We start from the raw sequence: 11,987 nt of genomic DNA on the forward strand, positions 1-11,987 counted from the left end.
TTTTTATGCGTTAAAGCCGCCTAACACGGTGGTAGCATTCGGTCACCACACGGGCACCCCAAAAGTCACCACACGGGCTGTCGATTTTTTTTATTTTTTTAAATGAAAAAGCCAATGACTCTAAAAATACAACATTTGTATAGCAAAGGCATTTACAGTACATAGGCTATACTTTTACCGTTTCATAGCCGTTTAATCGTTTCGTTCGTAGCGTTTATTGTTTCGTTAATACAGTAATACTGTACTCCCATGTGTCATAGTATCAAGGGTAATGGGAGGCATAGTAAATATATTTTCTATTGAATTTCGTTGGTGACGATCAAAAGCTTTCTATAGTTACGCAAATTGTCAGACGCTTCCTCGCAATAAAGAATCGGTGTTTTCAGCGGCAAGGATCGGTCTAGCTTTCGGAGTGAGGTATTTTGTTGGACCAGGTAGCCTAACATGGGCGCCGGCACGTAGGGGCAAGAGGGGGCACTTGACCCCCCTTGGAATTTCAGTGTACCTCAATTTAACATAATTTGCAGCAAACCTAATTAAAGTGGCAGCGCGGGGATTTGTGACCTCGTTTAATGCTTTAACTTTTAGGCAACTCAATTGTGAAGTACACTTTTTATACCTTCATATGTAAAAAAATTCTTGATGCGGTAAAGTATGAGCCAAAATTTGCCCCCTCTTGCAAAATTTTCTGCCGGCGCCCATGTAGCCTAACGATTTGTGGTTTAGGAAAATAAACACCGACCTCACAATTTTTACAAAAGAGAAAAGAAATTGGTTTAGTAACAAATGGGAATAAATAAAGTTATGGTGTTCCATGAGGCCCGCGTTTTCTCAACCAGCCCTAAAACATGAGACGTAGTGTTTGGGAACATATTGTGCGGCGTATCTTAGATATTTCTCTCGACACATTATAGTAGGCTACCTACCGCAGCATAATGATTGAAAAAACACTGGTTAAGATTGTGTTTTGTCATTATTGTACGTTTTTAACGTGCTGTGGCGGTGTAATACACATAATTGCGGTGGCGAGTCATTACGGCTTTTTTGCGTGGTTTACACTAAAATAGGGTTACCATATTTGATGATACACAATCCCTGACACATTTATCTCAGTTGTGTTAAACTTTTTTTGCGATCCAAACACTTCTATTACGGAATAAATTTAGAATATTCGAAAGTCACACGGACGGGCGACACGAGAAAACGTTAGGCACGATACTCTGATCCTTGTCAATTAACAGACGCGTATAGGGCCTACGCCGTAGGCTTCTGTTTAGTTGACTATATTAGAATAAGCTCAATACTCCCACTATCCCTGAAACAATAAGCACATATATCTAGGGTCGCCACCTTTTACCACTCTAAGAGCGATTCGGACCACAAAGATCTTTTTAAATTTAAAATAAAGTGCCACTGTACAAACGTTTTTGTGTCTCACGCCATTCGACCCTATGTTTTTAGTTAGTTTCTTGCATATTAGGTACACTTGGCAAACCATTTTTGTCAGGAGTGAAAGCAAATCAAACTGCCTACGTAGCATTGAATGTTGTGTTTTTTCAGACGCGGATATTTATTTCTGTATTTGACGCGTATTATTAGACAACTAGTAACAAACAGGTATTGTTACGCGCGCACACACACTGCAAAACGAAATAGCCTTGTGCATTAACCGCGCTGTGCGCCGCCAGTTTACCTCTTTACGGTTCGCATATTTCCAAAATGTTTCCGAATTCGAACCACAGGGCTTTTTAAGCCAATCACAAAGGCGGGTTTTCCCGGGTCATGTGACTTTTTAACCGATCAGCCTAGTCGACTCATTGAACCAATCAGACGACAGCTTGCGTAGTAACCAGTCAATCAGGATTGTCATTCTGGCGAAATGAAAATAGGTAGAAAGAAGAAATATTTTTCTGCAGTGTTTCCAAAAAAAATTCATTTTAATGTTAAAAACAACTTCTTATTTTTGAAAAAAATAATATCGTTTTGATCTGGATCTCCAATTACGATTTGTAAGCGACCTATACAATTTAGCAAGTGCACCATTTTGGCTGTGAAGTAACGGCTAAGCCCTTGAATTTTACAACTGATTTTAAACACTTTCCGAAAATGAGAATTCTATAAAAATTGGCAGAAATGTAGACGTAAACATGCTTAAAACCTTAAAAGCAAAATAAGGCGCGATTAAAGAATTCGGCGCGATTAAAGAATTCTCAGCAAAATAACTTTTTGTCAAACACCTATACACTTTAGCATGTATATACATTATTGGCTGTATGACGTAACAGTAGGAACCTTAAAGTTTAAAGCTTAATTTAAACACTTTCCGAAAATGAGAATTCCATAAAAATTGGCAGAAATGACGATCAAACCATACTTAAAACCTTGGTAATAAAATAAATTTGGCGCGATTAAAGAATTTTCAGCAAAATGACTTTTTGTCATAGACCTATACAATTTAGCATGTGCACCATTTTGGCTGTGACGTGACGGCTAAGCCTTTGAGTTTTACAACCTTTTTTAAACACTTTCCGAAAATGAGAATTAAATAAAAATTGGCAGAAATGTAGACCAAAGCATGCTTAAAATCTTGGTAATAAAATAAATTTGGCGCGATTAAACAATTTTTAGCAAAATAACTTTTTGTCAGACACCTATACCATTCAGCACATGTATGCATTATTGGCTACATGACGTAAAAGTAGGACCCTTAAAGTAATTTAAACTTAATTTGAACACTTTCCGAAAATGAGAATTTAATAAAAGTTGGCCGAAATGTAGACCAAAGCATGCTTAAAACCTTGGTAATAAAATAAATTTGGCGCGATTAAACAATTTTTCGCAAAATAACTTTTTGTCAGAGACCTATACCATTCAGAATATGTATGCATTATTGGCTATATGACGTAACAGTAGGACCCTTAAAGTTTAAAGCTTAATTTGAACACTTTCCGAAAATGAGAATTAAATAAAAATTGGCAGAAATGTAGACCAAAGCCTGCTTAAAACCTTGACAGTAAAATAAATTTGGCGCGATTAAAGAACTTTTAGCGAACAATATATGTTGGTCGGAGAATTATATAATGTTCAGCAGTATCGATGTGCATGGTTTATTTACCGAAACAGTGCAAAATAATTAACACATAATCTCCAATTTAAATTTATTCAATATTTCAGGGTTTAGGTGTTTTTAAAATATATGAATGTCAATACACACAATAAAAAAACGGTATCAATTTACATTTTATTCACATATGCTACTGCCGAAATTCCTATTCGTTGGGACGCTTTCATATACGTTAAACTTTCGACATGCATTATGTAGTAAATGGCTGCTTCCATGTATAACACATTGTTGGTAAAAAAAGATATGTCGAATGTTTCAACCTGAAGCAAACTGTGAATAATGCTTCCTTGGATGGCTATTTCTGGTTTCAACTCCTTACAAACGCTTGTTTCCTTATATACTTGCTTGCCCATAAGACGTTGTCGGACGCGAAATCGACAAAGTGAATAATCTAAAAATCGCATTAGGTTTTAAAACGTGTCTGTTAACAATGATGTTTTGCTTTCTACGGTTTTTCGAAAAAGGGCATAAACGATAACACTCAAGTTTATGTTTGCCGACCTCAAACGACTTTGACATAGCGGACAAAAGCTGACAATTGACGAATTTGTAAACTTCTGCTACGGAAGCTTCAAGTATCTCTGGACCAGAAAGCGCCACTACCTCTCCCTTGCTGTCTGTCTGCATAAATTCTATGTCCCTATAATCTATTCGTTCCGTAGTGACAACGGCTGATGCGTCCATACGACGACGCTTTCTAGGGACTACTTTAATCGTTTGATCACCCTCGTCACTTTCAGAGGATTGATCTTTACAAAGTGCATTCACTGATTTTTTTCGATAAAACAATATACAAGATCCTGTGGAAATATTTTCCTCAACAGAAATCCCAAAACATGTCTCCCTTCGCTACACGTTCTGCTTTGCTAGGGGGTCCAGCAACCTCATTCACCTTGCCCTTCGCTCCACCGTCAGCTTTGCTAGGGGGTCCAGCAACCTCAGTCACCTTGCCCTTCGCTCCAGTCGAAACTCTTCTGGTGGCATCAAAGCTGGAAAAAGGCGTTTGTGAGATGTTCCGATTAAAAAGTTATTTTGCTGAACATTCTTTAATCGCGCCAAATTTATTTTATTACCAAGGTTTTAAGCATGCTTTGGTCTACATTTCCGCCAATTTTTATTCAATTCTCATTTTCGGAAAGTGTTTGAAAAAAGTTGTAAACTCAAGGGCTTAGCCGCACGTCACAGCCAAAATGGTGCACATGCTAAATTAAATAGGTCTCTGACCATAAGTTATTTTGCTGAAAATTCTTTAATCGCGCCAAATTTATTTTACTGTCAAGGTTTTAAGCATGCTTTGGTCCACATTTCTGCCAACTTTTATTCAATTATCAATTTCGGAAAGTGTTTAGATTTGGCTTTAAATATTAAGGGTCCTACTGTTACGTCATATAGCCAATAATGCATATACATGCTGAATTGTATAGGTGTCTGACAAAAAGTTATTTTGCTGAAAATTGTTTAATCGCGCCAAATTTATTTTATTATAAGGTTTTAGCTTTTAGGCATGCTTTCGTCAACATTTCTTCCAATTTTTATACAATTCTCATTTTCGGAAAGTGTTTAAAACAGGCTCTAACTTCATACCTAATAATGTACACTGCTGCACATGCTAAACACACCTATCAAAGCTCCTGACTTGCTTAGCTTACTGAACAACACACTTGTGTTACCTAAACGAGAACAACAGTTTTGACTTCAACAATTTTGAATGAATTACTAGAAAGGTAAAATCAACGTACAAACTAACGACAACGCAGAAAAAATGAAACCTGTCACGTCATGCTTTCCATACTGACACGAGGCATTAACTACGTAACAATGACCGCCACAGAACTTTGGAGTTAATGGAATTCATTGCTTGAAGAAGTGTTTGGTATTGGAGTTTGTTTAGGGTTGGTTTGCTGTATAGGAGTAAAATTCATCATATTAAAAACAATAAAAGAAACCAAGCTGTGCACAACCACTCAGTTGTGCAACAAATGCCGCGCATTGAACAGCAGAAGCATAAATGCTGTGTACCTTTTGTATTTACTGTTGTCGTTATTTTTTGCCTTTATATGGAATGAAAAAAAGAAGCAGATGATTTTTCTTTTTTTTCAATTGCCCAAATTGGCAATTTTGCTGATTTTGAAAAATTCCTTACAATATGTACCCTAAATTTCGGACATTTGTAGTGGTTTTATTGGTAGAAATCCTGTCCAGGTATCTATGCCATGTCCAAACATGTACGGGTGACTCCGGACGTCTGGTTGTGTTCAAATACGGCACCTGCAAAATTAAAAGTCTGAAAAATTGTGTGAAATTTTGTGCAGTCATGCGTAAAATAATTTTCCATATCTTCGTCGTTTATTTCGCCAGAATGACAATCCTAGTCAATCTGCCTTGAGCAGGGCTGCCACTCTAGATATTTTATAGCTAGATCTAGATAGTTTTGGTTGAGCCTAGATGTAAAATTTTGGATCTAGATGTTTTTTTACGTTTGTAAAGACCATAGGAACAGTACAAGCCTACAAATGTTCCACCCAGATAACCACAAAATCCTTCACGTTATAATGTTATGACTGAAACAGAAAAAATAGAGCGATAAAAAGGAAGAAATAGGTTTCTTTAGCATCAAATATAGATCAATTTCTATTAAAAACCTTCATATGCATTGTTGTTTGGCTAATATATTACATTAAATTGGATTATTTTATGTTTAGATATATTTTTGAATGTTTTGTTTTTCAATCTAGATGATTCTAGATATTTTTTGAGGTCAAACTAGATTTTTTCATTCACACCAAAGTGGCAGCCCTAGCCTTGAGTTACAATATTTGAAAGTTAAAGTTGTGCTTGGTTTTATAATTGTATTACTAAAATATAAGCATTTTAAAAGGCATTTTTAATAATTAATTATAAGCTTTTTTGTAAATAATCATCTGATATTGTTAAGTGGATTTCCTGCAGCAAATGGTGGAACTTGGAGAAAAATTAGTAATAAAAGGAAATGAAGAAATGGTATTTAGATCGACCTTACAACCAGCAAAATAATGGGACGCATGGCTTGAGTCTTTTTGTGTAGTTTCTATTACTAGCTGGAATGTATACAAAACATTTCTCAACCCTAAAATATTTTGGGGAAACTTTTAAATGCCATCTTAATCAGTTTTGCCAACATGAAGCTGGTGCATCAAATTCAACACTTTGTGTCCTGTGTCTATGGATGTTAAGATCAAACTTTACACCAAGTCAACTAAACATCACATAAGTTGGTTTCTACTCATCCATGTGTAGTAAGTGTGGCAGTTAATCACAATCACTTGCTTAAAGCTGCCAGAAACCTTGGTTAGCTAAAGATCAGTGAATCTACAAAAAAGATTTTCTTCATGTATTTTTGGCAATGATTGTCAGTGTCTCAAGCATTACAAACCCATGAGACCAAGTTGCTTGAATACAGAAGTATGCTAAAGAATCTGAGGCTAAGATCCGCTTTGTAATGTTTGTGCCATTGTAAGGCTGATCATGGAAAGAATCCACAAAATGATGTTACAATCTTCTGAGATAGTGTTTGTGGCTTCTACAACCAATCTGGATCAGACTAATGCCTCATCTACAGTCCTGTTATGTGGTAGTCCAATTAGGGATGTATCAGGGATCAGCACCTCAGAAGCAAATGTATGCAGGCGTTGCATCTGTGGAATTCTTTAGTGATTTGGCCACCACACATCTACACAAGATCATGGTGGCTGTTCAAATGCCATGGAAATCAATCCACCCACTTCATTGTCTGATACCATTGCTGGACCCTCACATAAACCAGTGACTGAATGTCCGGACTACACTGCAGAGAACTTTTTTTAAATTTAATAGTATTCTGAGTTTATAAAGACCAAGCACTCTAGTGACTTTAATTAAAAGGAAACTAAAAAAGCATTAGAAAGGTTTAAGAATTCTATCTCTTCTGCTCATTTCGTTGCACAAATAAGATCAGCACTTCATTCATTTGGAAGAAACTCAATTGGTAACCGCAATACTGGGAGCAAAATACATTGTTTTTTTGGTACTGACATTAAAATTATATATTTTGTTGGTATGGGAGGTACAAAAATTCATTTCCGTTTGTGTTTTACTTTTTTTCCTGCTGCTTTTCCATGTATTTTTGTATAAATTGTTAAAGGATCTTAGATAAAATTGTTACTGCTGGTAGATATCATATTGCTTACTATTATTACCTAATTTGGTTTGTAGATTGGGGCAATTGGCTTTTGATTAATTTATTGGATTGTAGGTTGGGCTATTTGCTATTCCAGAACCTGCATGGATGCATAATCATATTTGCTGTTTAACTATTAGAATTTTTTCCATGCTCCAAAGTGATTACCTATAGCTTAGTGTGCCTTAAGCCACCAGAGCTTAGGCCTGTATGACTGGAATTAAGAAAGAGCAGTTGCGCTGCCAAAACAAATAAAACCTTGAGAAGGGATGGACTACAGGAAAGGGCAGGACAGATCGGAGACATCAAGCACTCCAAGTTAAAAGGCATTTGCTTGACATTTAGTTATAACTAAAGTTATTGTACTAGTAAACATATTGACTATCATGGAGAATGTGATACCAATAGATTATCATTGGATCTACTTTATAGAACAGTGTTGACTGATTATTTTTAACTGTGGTTACTGCATGTATAATAAACAAACTTTTGGAGGACTGTTAAAATGAGTGATATAATGTTTTAATTTAGGTACAACTGTTTTGTTCCATATAAAGAGTTGCAAATAAATAAACTAATGTAAACCATGAAGGAAAATAAATAGCCTGTGTAGCAAGGTCAAGACAAACTAATTTAACTTGCTGACAAATAAGACTGGTCATATAGAGTGCTGTCAATAGCCAAGCTTGCTAACCCTAATTTAGAGTATTGTAAGTAAAAAGGGGTTTTGTTTCATACATGAGATTGCAAATAAAAAAAACACTGGTGTAAACAAGAAAAGATAAAATAACTGAGAAAAAGCTGCTCACATGAGGTGAGATAAGAAAATAAATTTCTGACACTGCTGCATAGCTGTTTTTAGGTGGTAGCTATTCTGTACAACATTTTTTGGGACTATTATCATTTCAATGTCACAAGAAAAACAATAAATATGCTAGCACAAGTAAATCTTCTCATAATTTACTTTATACTGTAGTAGTTTTTTTTTAATCCTGCATTGGCTCTCAAGCACACTACTTCAATTCGCTATTCAAGATCACTTCTGTTTTATTGTAAACTTACGACAAAATTCCAGCATGCACAATAAAAATAACATATACATTGATGGCACAGAACAACATTCAAAACTGAAAATACTGGGAGTTGTTTGGAACAACTATGCAAATGGTGTGCCTAGTGTACACTTATGTCAGAACTGCACTGTGTACAATTATAAACCATTCATCTCTGTAGGTTAAGAACAGTTTGTTGATCCCAAGGTACAACATGCATAATGTGTTACATTGCGTTGATCATAGGTGCTTGCACTAGAGACAATGAGGCATAATACACTGTTTTTATGCCATGCAAACTTGCCTGCATGCAGTGCTCATCATATACAAATTAAAATTTTGACATTGATTGATTGAAGGGGATGCGTTGCTATCCTAAACAAACACATACCATTAATAATAGAAAATATTTTGCACAAAAGCTATTTCAGACGTAATAAAAAGTATGAGTGTATAATTTACCATTTATGAAGCATATATTGCACAAAAGTGATTTTACACTCAATAAAAATTATGTGTGTATAATATACTACTATACATAACCTAATAAACATTACCTTCAGTTCAAACATCCAAAATGCATGAGTCTTCACCATGTTCTGACTTGTAAAAACGTTTTTTTGAATCAAAACTGAACTGACATAAAACTCGCAACGTCGACAATACTGAAGTCAAAATAACCGCTTAGCAACCTAGACGTGACGTAACGGCAACCCGCAAATTTCCGCTGCTGTGATTGGCTGAAAAGCCCTGTGGTTCAAATTCGGAAACATTTTGGAAATATGCTTGGGGGTACGAGATTGAACATCAAGGGGTACGAAGATTCTTGGTTCACAGAGCAGCTTTTATTTAGTAAGAAGCCTCATTGTCTCATAACTATGCTTTTTTACTTCACGCCAGTAATTTCTGTGTGAAATACCGATTTAACGTTTAATTGAGCTATAAAAGCAATTTAATTTAGCAATATCAGGGAGTCGAACCGGAACTGAACCCGAACCCGCGAACCGGTTTGAGCGGTTAATTTCATTAAACCCGAACCGAACCCGAACCGCTAATTACGATTTTCTAAAAACCCGAACCGGAGTTGAACCCTATATTTTGTTTGGCGTTGGACCCGAACCGGAACTGAACCAGTAAAAAATGCAGTCTGTTGTATATTCTGTGATTTTTTTTCTAAACAGCGCACTGAAGAATACGCGAGATAACACTTATAGAGCGTGTCAAAAATAACAGTGCACGGTTAAAAATCTTGTGGGGTTTGATAAGGCCAGGAAGATGATAGGTAGAATTAAATTGAAACGAATGAAAATTTGAACCGGTTTGAAAACCGCAAACCGGTTCCGACCGGATAGTTTGCCCAAACCGGAACAAAACCCGAACCCGAAAATATTCATTTTTAAAAACCTGAACCGAACCCGAACCCTTAAAAACAAAACGAAGTGAACCCGAACCGAACCTGAACCCGTATGACAAGCGGTTCGACTCCCTGAGCAATATATATCTGAAAAATTCCATCAGAATTTTTTTAGGGGTATGAAGAATGCTCTGATCTGACAAAGGGGTACGAGCAGCAAAAAAGGTTGGGAACCAGGCCGGCTGCCACTTTGGTGTGAATGAAAAAATCTAGTTTGACCTCAAAAAATATCTAGAATCATCTAGATTGAAAAACAAAACATTCAAAAATATATCTAAACATAAAATAATCCAATTTAATGTAATATATTAGCCAAACAACAATGCATATGAAGGTTTTTAATAGAAATTGATCTATATTTGATGCTAAAGAAACTTATTTCTTCCTTTTTATCGCTCTATTTTTTCTGTTTCAGTCATAACATTATAACGTGAAGGATTTTGTGGTTATCTGGGTGGAACATTTGTAGGCTTGTACTGTTCCTATGGTCTTTACAAACGTAAAAAAACATCTAGATCCAAAATTTTACATCTAGGCTCAACCAAAACTATCTAGATCTAGCTATAAAATATCTAGAGTGGCAGCCCTGTTGGGAACCCCTGCTATAAGGTATCATTTTCTGCACATATTAAAACAGTAAAACCAATAAATGGTAAAATCCTTGGTTTTAACAAAATCAGTCAGTTATAGGCCTATGTGAATGAATATATATTTCGCTTAAATGGCATTATCAATTCCTGAAAATCAATGAAAAGATTAAAACTATACTAGTGTCGTATATAACTGTTTTGCGAGATTTTATAGGAAGTCAGTGTTTTTTTACAGCCAAAACACTAGAGCTTGCAATTAACCTAACACCCCAACAGGAAATCATTCATCCGACAAGTAGCTCAAAAATAGCACTGCCCAAAAAGATCATCTGTGTTTCGTAAAACTATGCACACAACTAACTGATCTGAGTGGCCCTTTTTGTTCTTCGTAATTAGATACATTAGCATCATCAGTTCCAACCTTTACAGCTATATTAAGTAGGCCTACAACGGTTTCAGATGGCAAGCTTGCAAACACTTATAAATTATAATAGGTGTATAAACAATTGGGTAATGATTAAGTTTTGTGTAAATAAGGCAAAAAGAAAGGCCTTAGTAAAATGTTTCAGTGCAATTAAGTCATGTCGTTTGACCACAGAATTCAAACGTCAGTTCATTTCCTTCCTGTGTTAGCGCCGCCATCTTCTAGGATAAGACGTCTCGAAAGAAACATCGCACACGTTTATAAAATGCGCAACATAGTGTTTTTTCACCAATTCCGACAAAGTATATTATGTGATGTACCGAAAATTTTGTTTTCGTTTGCATGTTTAAATTGTCTAATAGTCTTCACGGACACAACGCAAACAGACAGATCAAAAGCACGCGAACACACGCGTTGCGACGGCGGACTCGCGCACACTGGTGCGCGCAGCCTGCTGCAGCAACAAGCAAAAAACTCTGGCGCGGGCAAAAAACCTGTCCACTTATAGTGTTTAACCTTGCTGACAGACTAAAAGTTAGGATGTTGATAATTTTTCCTAAGTTGTACTATTTTACTGTAGAGCAGACAGAGATATGTGGAAAGTTTGGAATCAGCTGATAGGTTTGTGCTTATGTGGCACAATATTGTTTGGAAAAAGCTTGGGCTACAACGTACAAGCAGATTTTGCATCGTACATTAATGGACCTGTTGTTGGATCACATTTTGGCTATTCTATTGTTTCTCATCAAATTGCTAACCATTCTATGTGAGTGTAGTGCCGATTTGACCGTAGTATGTTTACACGTAAAGTTTAAATCTGATTTTCAGAATTTGGATTGGTGCGCCGAAGTTTTCGGATACAAGTAAGGGACTTCCGAGCGTGGCTAAAAAAGGGACCATTTACAAATGCTTGTCACCTTTCCACAATATGTCAAATGCTGCCCCTTTTTCACAAAATATAAACTGCACACGAGTAAGTTTCAATAAGTTGTCTTCTGGAGGAACCAATAACTCAGGTACGACAATGTTCAAATTTGCTGCATGTGATTATGTATTCGTCTATTAGTTTCGCACGTATATTAACTAATCTTTGGTATCATAAACACCAAAATAAGTTACACTTTAATGATGCGATAGGAATATAATGCCGATTGAAACGCAGGAAATTTCGAAAAAAACTTTTCTGGA

The 11,987-nt window shown here is 36.1% G+C and overlaps 1 long non-coding RNA gene across 1 annotated transcript; it reads right to left on the reverse strand.

Moving 5' to 3' along the window:
* Positions 1–8,348: 8,348 nt before the first annotated feature.
* On the reverse strand, positions 8,349–9,257 carry LOC145224188 (uncharacterized). Its single transcript, XR_013859585.1, has 2 exons — positions 8,929–9,257; positions 8,349–8,746 (listed from the first exon to the last, which is right to left on the reverse strand). It is a non-coding gene; the product is annotated as an uncharacterized LOC145224188 (long non-coding RNA).
* Between the last annotated feature and the right edge of the window lie 2,730 nt (positions 9,258–11,987).

Source organism: Phallusia mammillata, chromosome 4 (assembly GCF_965637545.1).
Source record: "Phallusia mammillata chromosome 4, kaPhaMamm4.hap1.1, whole genome shotgun sequence".
Classification (NCBI taxonomy): domain Eukaryota; kingdom Metazoa; phylum Chordata; class Ascidiacea; order Phlebobranchia; family Ascidiidae; genus Phallusia; species Phallusia mammillata.